General features: G+C 39.7%; 1 pseudogene; it reads right to left on the reverse strand.

Annotated features, from left to right (window-relative positions):
* Nucleotides 1-7,450: 7,450 nt before the first annotated feature.
* LOC102019868 lies at nucleotides 7,451-8,067 on the reverse strand (annotated as a pseudogene).
* Nucleotides 8,068-10,220: the final 2,153 nt, after the last annotated feature.

Below are 10,220 nucleotides of genomic sequence, written 5' to 3' on the forward strand. Positions count from 1 at the left end.
CAGAGGAGTATTTTTTTAATAATGGAGGCTCTTTGGCAAATGGCAGATTCTACTCTGCCCTCCCAAGCAGAGGTGGACAAAGTGGACTTGCCTTCGTCGAGAAGAGGAAGTAGCTTTTATCCACCTGGGTGTAAGCTTGCAGATCCGAGGGTGTCCTCAGCCTTTATCTGAATATATCTCAGCTCTGTGGGTCCCGAATGGAGCCTGTCCTGGATGTAGCTTTCTTTTTCATACTTTGAAGAACAGTCCTGCTAACCATTTTTGGAATTACTGAAGTAGGATTCCTGTATGATTGCTAGAGAAGAGTTGTTTGTATCAAAGAAATTAAGAGGTACCCAAAGAGGTCACGCCAGTTAGGCTCCAGAGTTGGAATTCTTTTAGGTGACAACAGGCTGGTTACAGAACGGTGACCTTTTTGAGTTGGAAGCAACGGTAATATTATTTAGTCTAATGTCCTGATTTTTGGAAGTTTTTTTGAAATGATATATTATCTTGGGATTGGGTTTTCAAAGATAATTTAGATAATGTTAAAGATGTATATGCCAAGGTAAAACATCTAAGAAGTAATATTCACAAGTTACATTCCTTTATTAAGGAATTCCTTTATTAATATAACAATAATAAACTCAGTGAGTGCCAAACAACATCCTAAGCGCTTCCCTTTTACTAATTCATTTAGTCCCTACTGTTACCCTCGGGGAGAGGTATAATTTCACTTCTCATTTTACAGATAGAGAAACAGATGCACAAGCAGATCAAGCCATTTGCTTAAGAACTAAGTGCGGCAGAGCCCTGGAACGGAGCCCAAGACGTTTAGCTCTAGAGTTTGTACCACTGAACCACAATGCTGTCCTGCCCTCAAGACTGCGGAGAGATAAAGCAGCCACCAGTGTAAAGTGGGAACTCTTTGCTGGCAATCACCGAATGGCTGGGATCAGTAACTGAGGATGCTATGTTGGCAGCCCTATATTACAGCATAAAATTGCAGTAGTTGTCAAATTTAGGTACTGTCTCCGATAGGTTTGGAGTTCTGTGTTTAAAAATGTGTCTGGTTTTTATCTTAGACCCTTGGCATAGACCCCTTAAAACTGTTGGAACTTCTCCAGTGATAAAAATATATCTGCTATTTCTCAGTTCCTTGAATTATGTCTGAATTTACACTGTGGAGGCGACTCACGGCGGGCCTCTGGGTAACTTCAGTTAGCAGAAGTGACAACAGTGTGGACTGGAGGGTTGGCACTTGGAGCTAGTCTGACCTCTGCGGAGTGGGTGGGAGCTAGAGATGGAGTTCAGTCATAGGTCAATTTTTCAATCAATCATCTTTGTGTAGTGAAACCCCAGGACACTCTCTGAATCCTGAAGCTTTGTGGGTGACCACCACACTGACGGGAGGGGAGGGCAATGGGCTGTGATTCCCTGAAGTTGGGGTGAGACACTCTGTGCTCAAGATTCTTCCAGCCCTCACTGTGTCTTCTCACTTGGTTCTTCCTGAGTTGCACCCTTTATTTTAAAAATAACTGCAGTCATGAATACAATCCCATCCTGAGTTTTGTGAACTGTTCCAGTGAGTCCGGACTGCGGGAGCCCCCTAGGCTTTTGGCCAGTGGTATCAACTGAGGGCAGTCTTCTGTGCGTTCTTTAACTTGGGGGTTTCCACTGCCCCTGGGAGGTTGGTGTCAGAACTGAACTTCAGTGTACCAGTTGGAGCTGAAACAGAGTAGAGGTGAATTAAGGGAAGCGTTAATCATGACTCCTTCACATTTGGTAACAGAACTAGGGCATTAGTCATTAATACACTTTAGTGACACTGAAGACACTGAAGCGCCTGTGCTTCGTGAACATACTTTAGTGATTCAGTGCCTGAAATACTGCAGGCAGTGATGTGGAGGGTTGGAGAAGATGAACTCGGTCTTGATTTCCTGTGGAAAGATGGACGCATCTGGGTAACTACACATGTGAGTGGTAGATGAAGTTGGAGCATTTTGAACTGTGTAAGTGATTATCAGCTTTGACTAGAGGGAAAAAATCCAAGAAAAATAAAACGTTGAGGATTTTATTGACTTAGTATCTTCCTTTCCATGGTAAATTTATAAGAAGTGGAAAAGGAGCTGGTAATGCCACCAAATTCAATGTCCTTATTTTACCATGGAGCACACTGAAGTCTGTAAATTTAGTGATAATTCGTAAGGTCAATGTTTAGTTACATGGGGCTGGGGCGAGGGTCCAGGCAGCAGGGAGCTGGCCTTGACTGGCGTCCCAATGACTCACACAAGAAAAGGTTGTGTGTGCACACAACATGTTTATATATTTGTACTTTTTACATAAATTGGCAAATAATATATAAATATCCTATTATTAAAAATGTCAAACCACACAGAAGTACCTAGAATAAATATCAAGATACACACCATCCTTACTTGTAGAGGAGGTCATTTTAAAAGTTGAGCGTATGTTCTTCCAAACATTTCTTCATACCTTTATGCACATATTGAAATACTATTTTGGTTAAAAGTGTTTTTCTACAGGAGTTCATGCTTGCATATTATTTTACAGCTTTCCCTCACACATAATGACAGACATTGGGCACATTCGTATTTCAGCATTATAGTGCTATTCCATTCTTCCAGTTACTTTAATTTACATAAGAAGAGCAGCATTTACATCATCTGAGAGGAAACTAGGAGTTTCATTTTTCTTTTTGTTATTTTTTTCTCCCTTTGTTGCACTAGTTCTTTGAAATTAAACTTTGGTTTTGTTTTTCTCTCTTTCCCTTTCCCAAAAGAAATGTATTCATAACAGTCACCTTTGCAGCATTTTTCAATTTCAGATTACTTAAATACTTCATCATGTGATTAACTGTAAATCTGTCTCACTCTGTAGCTACTTTGATGAGAAGAGAATTTATCATTGTTAGAGCTGCAAATAGAAGTAAATGGTGATTGCCTCATGTGTTTCTATGTCCTCAGCTGACAGAGAAAGTCATTCCTTCAATGTAATATTTACTTAACATCCTGTGCACATATTTAAAATATTAAGTGTTGTTCTATCTAAAAAGATTAGAAATTAAGTGACTAAGCATATTTATGCAGCTCAGTGACTAAACATGTTGATGCAGTTTTCTCTTGTATTAATCCTATTTAATTTTTTTTGACAGAATGAATTTTCTAATTCTTTTTTCCCATGCTATTCCATTCTGATGAACAACTGCCTAGAGGCCAATTAGGTTAAAAACGGAAGTTTGTTTTTTATTGATTGTGATCGTGAACTTATTGCAGAAATGATGGTCTCACAGGTTCATAAAATCCCATTTGTTCTTTTGTTTAAAGAGAAGCAAGTTTCAGATGGTCTTCAAATAGTTCTGATCTAGGAGCATAAACCTGATATGAAAAATGAACAATTACAACATAATAGCAAGCATATGAATACCCAGCTGCCTCTAATTAGAATTTTATTGTAAATGTTTCTGTTATGTAGATCCTTGTTATTAGTTTACCAGGGACTACATAGTGGGGGTTTGTGTTACTGAAGAAAAGTTCTGATGTATATAAATCTTCATTATATTTCATGCACTCTTCTATCTGCTCTGTTTGAATGTATTAATATAATGTGAAATTCACCATTGGCCAAGTGTGGAATGGAGTGTCGTGCTTGGAAGAACATAAAACAAAGGATAAACACAAAATGAATCAAATTAACTCATAAGGAAATACAAATGTCTCCTCGTTTCTGTGATCAATAATTTGTGGCAGCAAATAATGAGAAAGGATGTAGTTAATCTGGGGTATTAGTAGACTGGGGACACAGATGAGAATAATAACAACAAAAGGGAGTCTTTTTTTAAAGGAATGCTAGCGTTGAAAGATCTTGCAATTTTTTATTCATTGATTACTTTACATAATATTAGTTTGTTTTTTTCCTGGAGTACAGCGTATTGGGTAAGGAATGCCCAAAGTTATTTTTTGAAAAGTGTTTAGTACTTAGTACTCATCTAGATAGATGCAAGTTGGAAATCCAGGTCTATTCATACTATGTCTCCAACTTTCTGCTGTTTAGAAGAATTTGGTAAGTGTTGGTTTTCTCATTTATAATGTCAGATAATGATAACCATGAACAGGTCTTTTTGGCGATCTAAGTGGGGCATTACATAGGAAAGGTCAGTGCTCTGTACAAGTATAGAGTCTATTTTCAGACCTGATTTCAAGTAGAAAAGAAAATCTTCTGCACATGCATTTTACAATTATTGAATATGTGCCGAACCAGTCACTAGTCCAACGAGGATAATGAAGAAAGGATTCAAAACGGTGCTGGGCCTGGGGGTGTGGCAGAGCACTTGCCTAGCATGCCCAAAGCCGTGGGTTTGATTCCCAGCACTGAAAAAAGAAAGATTCTTTCATGAGCTTGTGTACATAGACAACAAGCAAACACAGAAGTGATGCATAAGTAATGTTTAAATCGGGTTTGATGATGCTGATTGCTGAAGAGGAAATCAGAGAAGGGGATACACAAGGGTGGGGGTTGAAATTTTAAATAGCACAGCCAGGGAAATCGTCACTAAGCAGATAATATTTGAGCGAAGAGCAAAGAAATAATCAAGAGAGCCGTAATAGTGTATGAGGGAACGTTTCCTGCAAGACTCTAGGTGACAGTAAAGCTGGTGTGTTTAGGAAACAACGGGGAGGCCAGTGTCGGGAATAAGGTGGGGTCGGGGTTGAGAAAGGTAGCTCCGGGTTGTGTAGACTCTTGGGATCATCAGGAGGACTTTGGCTTTTCTTTGGATGGGGATGGGAAACTATCAAAGGGTTTTGAGCAGAATGTCACAATCAGAGTTAAATTGCAAAGGGGTCACTCGGGACTGTGGAGCAGCACCCAGCGCAGACAGGCGAGGCGAGGGGAGCAGGGGGGCGGGTTAGGAGGCTGTGTGATAAGCTGGGGTAGAGAGGGCGACGGCTTAACCCCACGTGATAGGCGCTGAGAAGGAACGTGGCTGGATGCTGGGTTCCACAGTTTCAAGGTAGCGTAGACTGGAGTTGCTAGTGGGACAGATGTAGGGAGTGAGACCGAGAGAAGAATCAAGGATGACTAAGGAATTTGACTCACATAACTGTGAAGTACTACTCATTGCGGTGGGGAAACCTTGGAGAGAGCAAGTGTGGAGGACAAATCAAGAGCTCATCCCAAAACACTCTGAGCTGAAGATGTCTTTTGGGATGGGTAAGATTGCTGTTGTAGTCTCTTTCATGCTGGTGGGACGGACTCCCACAGGCTGGGCGATTTGTAATCAACACGTGCATTGGTTCTCGGTGCTGGGAGCTGGAAAGTTCATGACTGAGAGGCCGTCCTATCACAGGGCCTTCTTCTTATTTTTTAAAATTCCTTTTTCCTGTTTTTAAACAATTAATCATTTATTTAAAATTTTATGTGATCTGTTGGCTTCTTACGTCGATCTCAGTATTTTTTCTTTGTTCTTTTTCCGGTACAGGGAATCGAACTCACGATGCTGTGTTTGCCAGGCAGGGGCTGTGCCGCTGAGCTAAACCCCCAGCCCCTGACCTTGGTATTTTTTCTTGATGATTACTCTAAGAATTGCAAAATGCATCTTTAATTTGGCTTTTAATGTGTTTTTTACTTTGGATTAATGTTAAACCATTTCACAAACAAGGTAAGAAACTGACCAGGTTGTATCCTATTGAACTTACTCCCAGTTTTTGTGCTATGATTTGTCATATATTTTTATTATGTGTAGTTATAAATCACACAATACCTTGTTGGTATTTTTACCTTAATCGATTTTCTATGGAGATGTTAAATGTAGTCTTTTATACTTATTCACACAATAGCCACTCATTCTATTTCTACCTGGTTTCCATCTAGGATCATTTTTTGCTTTTGCTTTTTCAATTGAAGAATGATTAGTGACTTTTGGGTTGCAGATCTGCTGGTGATCCATTCTTTTAGTTTTGGTTTGTCTGAAAATATCTTACTTCTTTATTTTTGCAGAGTATAGGATTCTTGATCAACTTTTTTTGGCACTTTGAAAATGTCATTCTGGTTTCTATTGTTTCTGACCAGAAGTTTCTGTTACTCTTATAGTATGGTAAAGTCTCTCAATATAGGACTTTCTTGCTCTGGCTGCTTTTAAAAATTTTCAAATTTTAAATTTGAAATGGGGGAGCACATTGAGATAGGGTCTCGCTATGTAGTTCAGGATGGCCTTGAACTCAGTGTGTAGCCCAGGCTGGCCTCAAACTTGTGGCGATTCTCCGGCCTCAGCCTCCCGAGTTGGAGGATTACAGGTGTGCGCCACCATGCCTGCACCATGCCTGGCTTAAATTTGAAATTTATGTTTCACTTTCAGTACCTTAATTACAATGTCTATGCTATGGAGTTTTTTATATTCATTCCTATTAATGTTTGCTAAGTATTATGAATCTTTGGGGTGAGGATTATCACAAATTAAAAATTTATTTACCCACAGTATTTTTATATTTCTTCCCTTACATATTTTGGTTGCTCAGAAGTCTCTGGTGTCTTCACACTGTATTTTTCTAGTTCTAATGTCCCTGTTCATCATATTTAGCAATTCTTTTGATTTGCCTACAGCTGTGTTCACCGATCCTTTAATCTGCTCTGTGGAGTCTATTTTAAGCCAGTCCAGTGAACTCTTTATTTCAATTTTTAAATTTCTAGTATTTTCAGACTTATTTCTTTAATTTTTGAGGGCTTGTTCCACATTTTGCTTACCTTCCAAGCATAACTTTAACCTCCAAATCACATCCCCATACAACTGTTTCCTTTTAGTGGATTTCACCTAAACTTAAATGCATGGTTTATTTAACAAAAGCATAAACCAATATTTACCATGTCTGTTACATGTAACACACAGGAACAGTTTTTATCAGAAATTCACTGACACTCCCCAACACTTTTTAAAAAATAAATACAGGTATCAAACTAATCCTGAAGGTATTGTTGATATTATGCCTAGCCAACACCCATGATGCTTCAAACATGAACACCATTTGTGGCAGTGTTCATTGGGCCGGCTACAATTTCAGCAGCAGCTTTTGCTAAGGGTGATGGCTAAAGCATTCCCACTCTACCTTTCCTTTCAGAGATTTTACTTCGCAGAAACACACATTTCTGCTGCCATCTGACACTTCCTGCCCTGTTTTCATCTTGTAAACCTGAATTTTATTTCTAGTACTCCAGGTTTATGTCTGAATGATATTCTTTCACAAGCAAAAGAAACATTGTGCTGCATTTTCCCTCCTGTTACCTGAAAACATAATGGATGTCCATACATTCAATCTGTTCTTGCAAATGTCAGGTCCTGTTTATCAGCGGAAATTCTTTTACTTAATGTGTCGGTATTTTGCATGGTGATATTTAACCAAGACATTAATAAGAGTAGAAGGTTACTGATTTAAGACAAGTTTGAGAGTTACTAAAATTAATTGTATGTTTGTCCTTTTGGTGGCTGCAGAAACTTTATATTTTCTTTGAACATCATCAGATGTTGTAGAGCTCTTAAAGTACAACTTTGGTGCTATATGAATTTTGTCATTTTGCTAACACTGGTATATTCTGTGTACCCAGCATTTCCCTGGAATAATTTATTTCATTTATACAAAGTTTTGTTACACATTGAACTGATGGAGGAGCTTCTGAGGGTTCAGGTCCACATTCTACTTTCAGAATACAGAAATGGTACATTGGTTCACGAATTTGATTCTTTCCACCGTTCTGGTCAAGTACTGAGTTGGACAAGAACTTAATCAAATTCAGTGGTTAGGTTCAATGTTGAACTTATGGGAAATTTGATTCAGTTCTTCCAGTTTGGTCTGTAACCAGAATCATAGAGAGAATTGAGTTTGTGAACCAAAGTGCCACTGCATTTCATTTTCATAATTTTCCCTTGGTGGCCCAGTAATCATGCTTGTCCACATTTTAAGAGTCAAGTCATATCTTTGCCTCAGCCAGCCCTAAAGTTGCCTATTCCTTTTTGTCCTTCAAGTTCTTACAATGAAAGGAAACTCGAGGCACCTTAACCCCTGTGGACACCAGCATGTTCTCCTACAGCTGGAAGTGTCCGTTTTCTTCAGAGGTTCCATTTCTTCACAGTAATCCCTACCTGGTTGCTTGCTTTGTCCATATTTTTCTCTATTCTTTAGAATGTCTATGACAGCTATTTAAAGTCCAAGTCTGCTGATTCCAACATCTTAACCAACTGTGGATCTCCATCTGCTGCATCTCCTTCACCCCTGTGTTTTTGAGCTGGCCCAAGTCTCATCCGTTTTTTATTGCATGCTCGAAATTGTATGTAAAAAAAGAGTAAACTTGAACTAGTTATATTTTTGTCCATAGCGGAGAAGTCTTTTTCCTTTGTCAGGAAGCTAGGATGAAGAATTGGTGTCTTTGATTTTACTAGAGCTGAGCTGGGTCAGTGTCGATTTGAAGCTTCAATTAATTCTAGATCACCTCTGCCTTCAAATATCTCATGGGTGAGTTCAACTGCACCCTTGGGCAGGAATTTTTGACTTAGGAACTAGAAATCTGTAATCTTTCCCTCTCTGTCCCATCCTCAGATCAAACTATTCATTCAGCAAGAGGGGGGAAGAATTGTTGGATGAGGAAGATTATATTCCATGTGGGCCCCCTCTAGATTTTATGCTACTTTTCCGGTCCCTGCAGTCATATCATTTTGTTTGTTTTATCTTCATGTCCCAGGAAAGGCCTGCTTATGGCAGGTCAGCTTCTCCACTTGTTTATATCCCCAGATAAAACACCTAGTTCTCTGCTAGGCGTGGTGGCACACACCTGTAATCCCAGCACTCTGGGAGTCTGAAGCAGGAGGATAATAAATTCAAGTCTAGCCTGAGAAATTCAGTAACTTAGCGAGACCCTGTCTAAAAAAACCTAAAAACAAACAAGCACACAAGCACACCAAAACCCAAAAACAAACCAAAAAACTCCTAGGTGTGAAAGTAGCCACCTGTCTTACTCGGAAAGGGCTCACTCCCCTCTAGCACTGTGACTGCCTATGTCCACTGTGCTTTTTTTTTGGTTTGGTTTTTCTTCGGGACCGGGAACCGAACTCACAACCTTGTGCTTGCCAGGCAGGCGCTTTGCCGCTGAGCTAAATCCCCAGCCCCCTGTCTACTGTGCTTTGATGGCCCTAAAGAAAAGACTCCTTTTTGGTTTATCTTTATGTTTTATTCATAAGGCAAAAGCAAAATTCTTTCACATATTTCTACACTCTAAGTAGAAGTGGAGGGGCTGGGGATTTAGCTCAGCGGCAAAGCGCCTGCCTGGCAAGCGCAAGGTCGTGAGTTCGGTTCCCGGTACCGGAGAAAAACCAAAAAAAAAAAAAAAAAAAAAGTTTAAGTAGAAGTGGAATTGTAGAATTTAATTTGATACATTCAGTAATAAAAGAGGCTGATAAAAATCCTTCATTAAAGAGAATTTGACAATACTTATGCCTCGGGTTATATTCAAAACATTTCATGATCAGTGTGGTAGAGGACCCCTAATAACAGACAAGGAGCAGCACAGCCACTAAAAAGAAGATTGGCATATTCAAGAATAGCACTGTTATGATGAAGAGGTTGACTGTGGAAGTCTCAGGGACTGGTGAATGATGTGAGTGTTGGAAACTCCGCAGTGGCACCTTCACTCTGAGTGGCATTAACAATGTCAGGCTCAAGGTAATAGTTTTTTATTCTGTACCTATAATTTGTCTTACCATGACTAGGTATTTCCTATATTTCTCATTTTCTCAGAGGTATACTCTAAGCCAGTTTAAGGGACCTTTGGAACTTGCAGGAGTTCTGCTCTTGACAATTCTGCAAGTTGACATCCTGTAAAGTGAGCGTGCTGATGTGCAGGCAGGGGCTCAGCAGCCCCTGTGGAACTCAGTCCTGCTGGCTGTCCTGCTCCACTCAGCCTTGCCTATGGAGGATGAACCCCTGTCTTTCAGTAACTTAGGTCTGGGCTGTGGTTTCATTACTTTGACAGAATGTGATCTAAGCCATTGGTTTCTAATCTAAGGAAAGATAGAAAAAGCAAACAGGAAATGACAGTGAAGCATTTCATTTCTCTAGGGAAGAAGATAGGATGTAAAGCCCCAGTAAATAGATGCACAAACAAAACTGTATCTTGGGATTGATTTTATAGTTCTTGCTGGCCACACCTAGAATACTTGTGTGCCACTGGATCCATAT

This window comes from Chinchilla lanigera, unplaced genomic scaffold, assembly GCF_000276665.1.
Source record: "Chinchilla lanigera isolate Chin_1 unplaced genomic scaffold, ChiLan1.0 scaffold00001, whole genome shotgun sequence".
Lineage (NCBI taxonomy): Eukaryota > Metazoa > Chordata > Mammalia > Rodentia > Chinchillidae > Chinchilla > Chinchilla lanigera.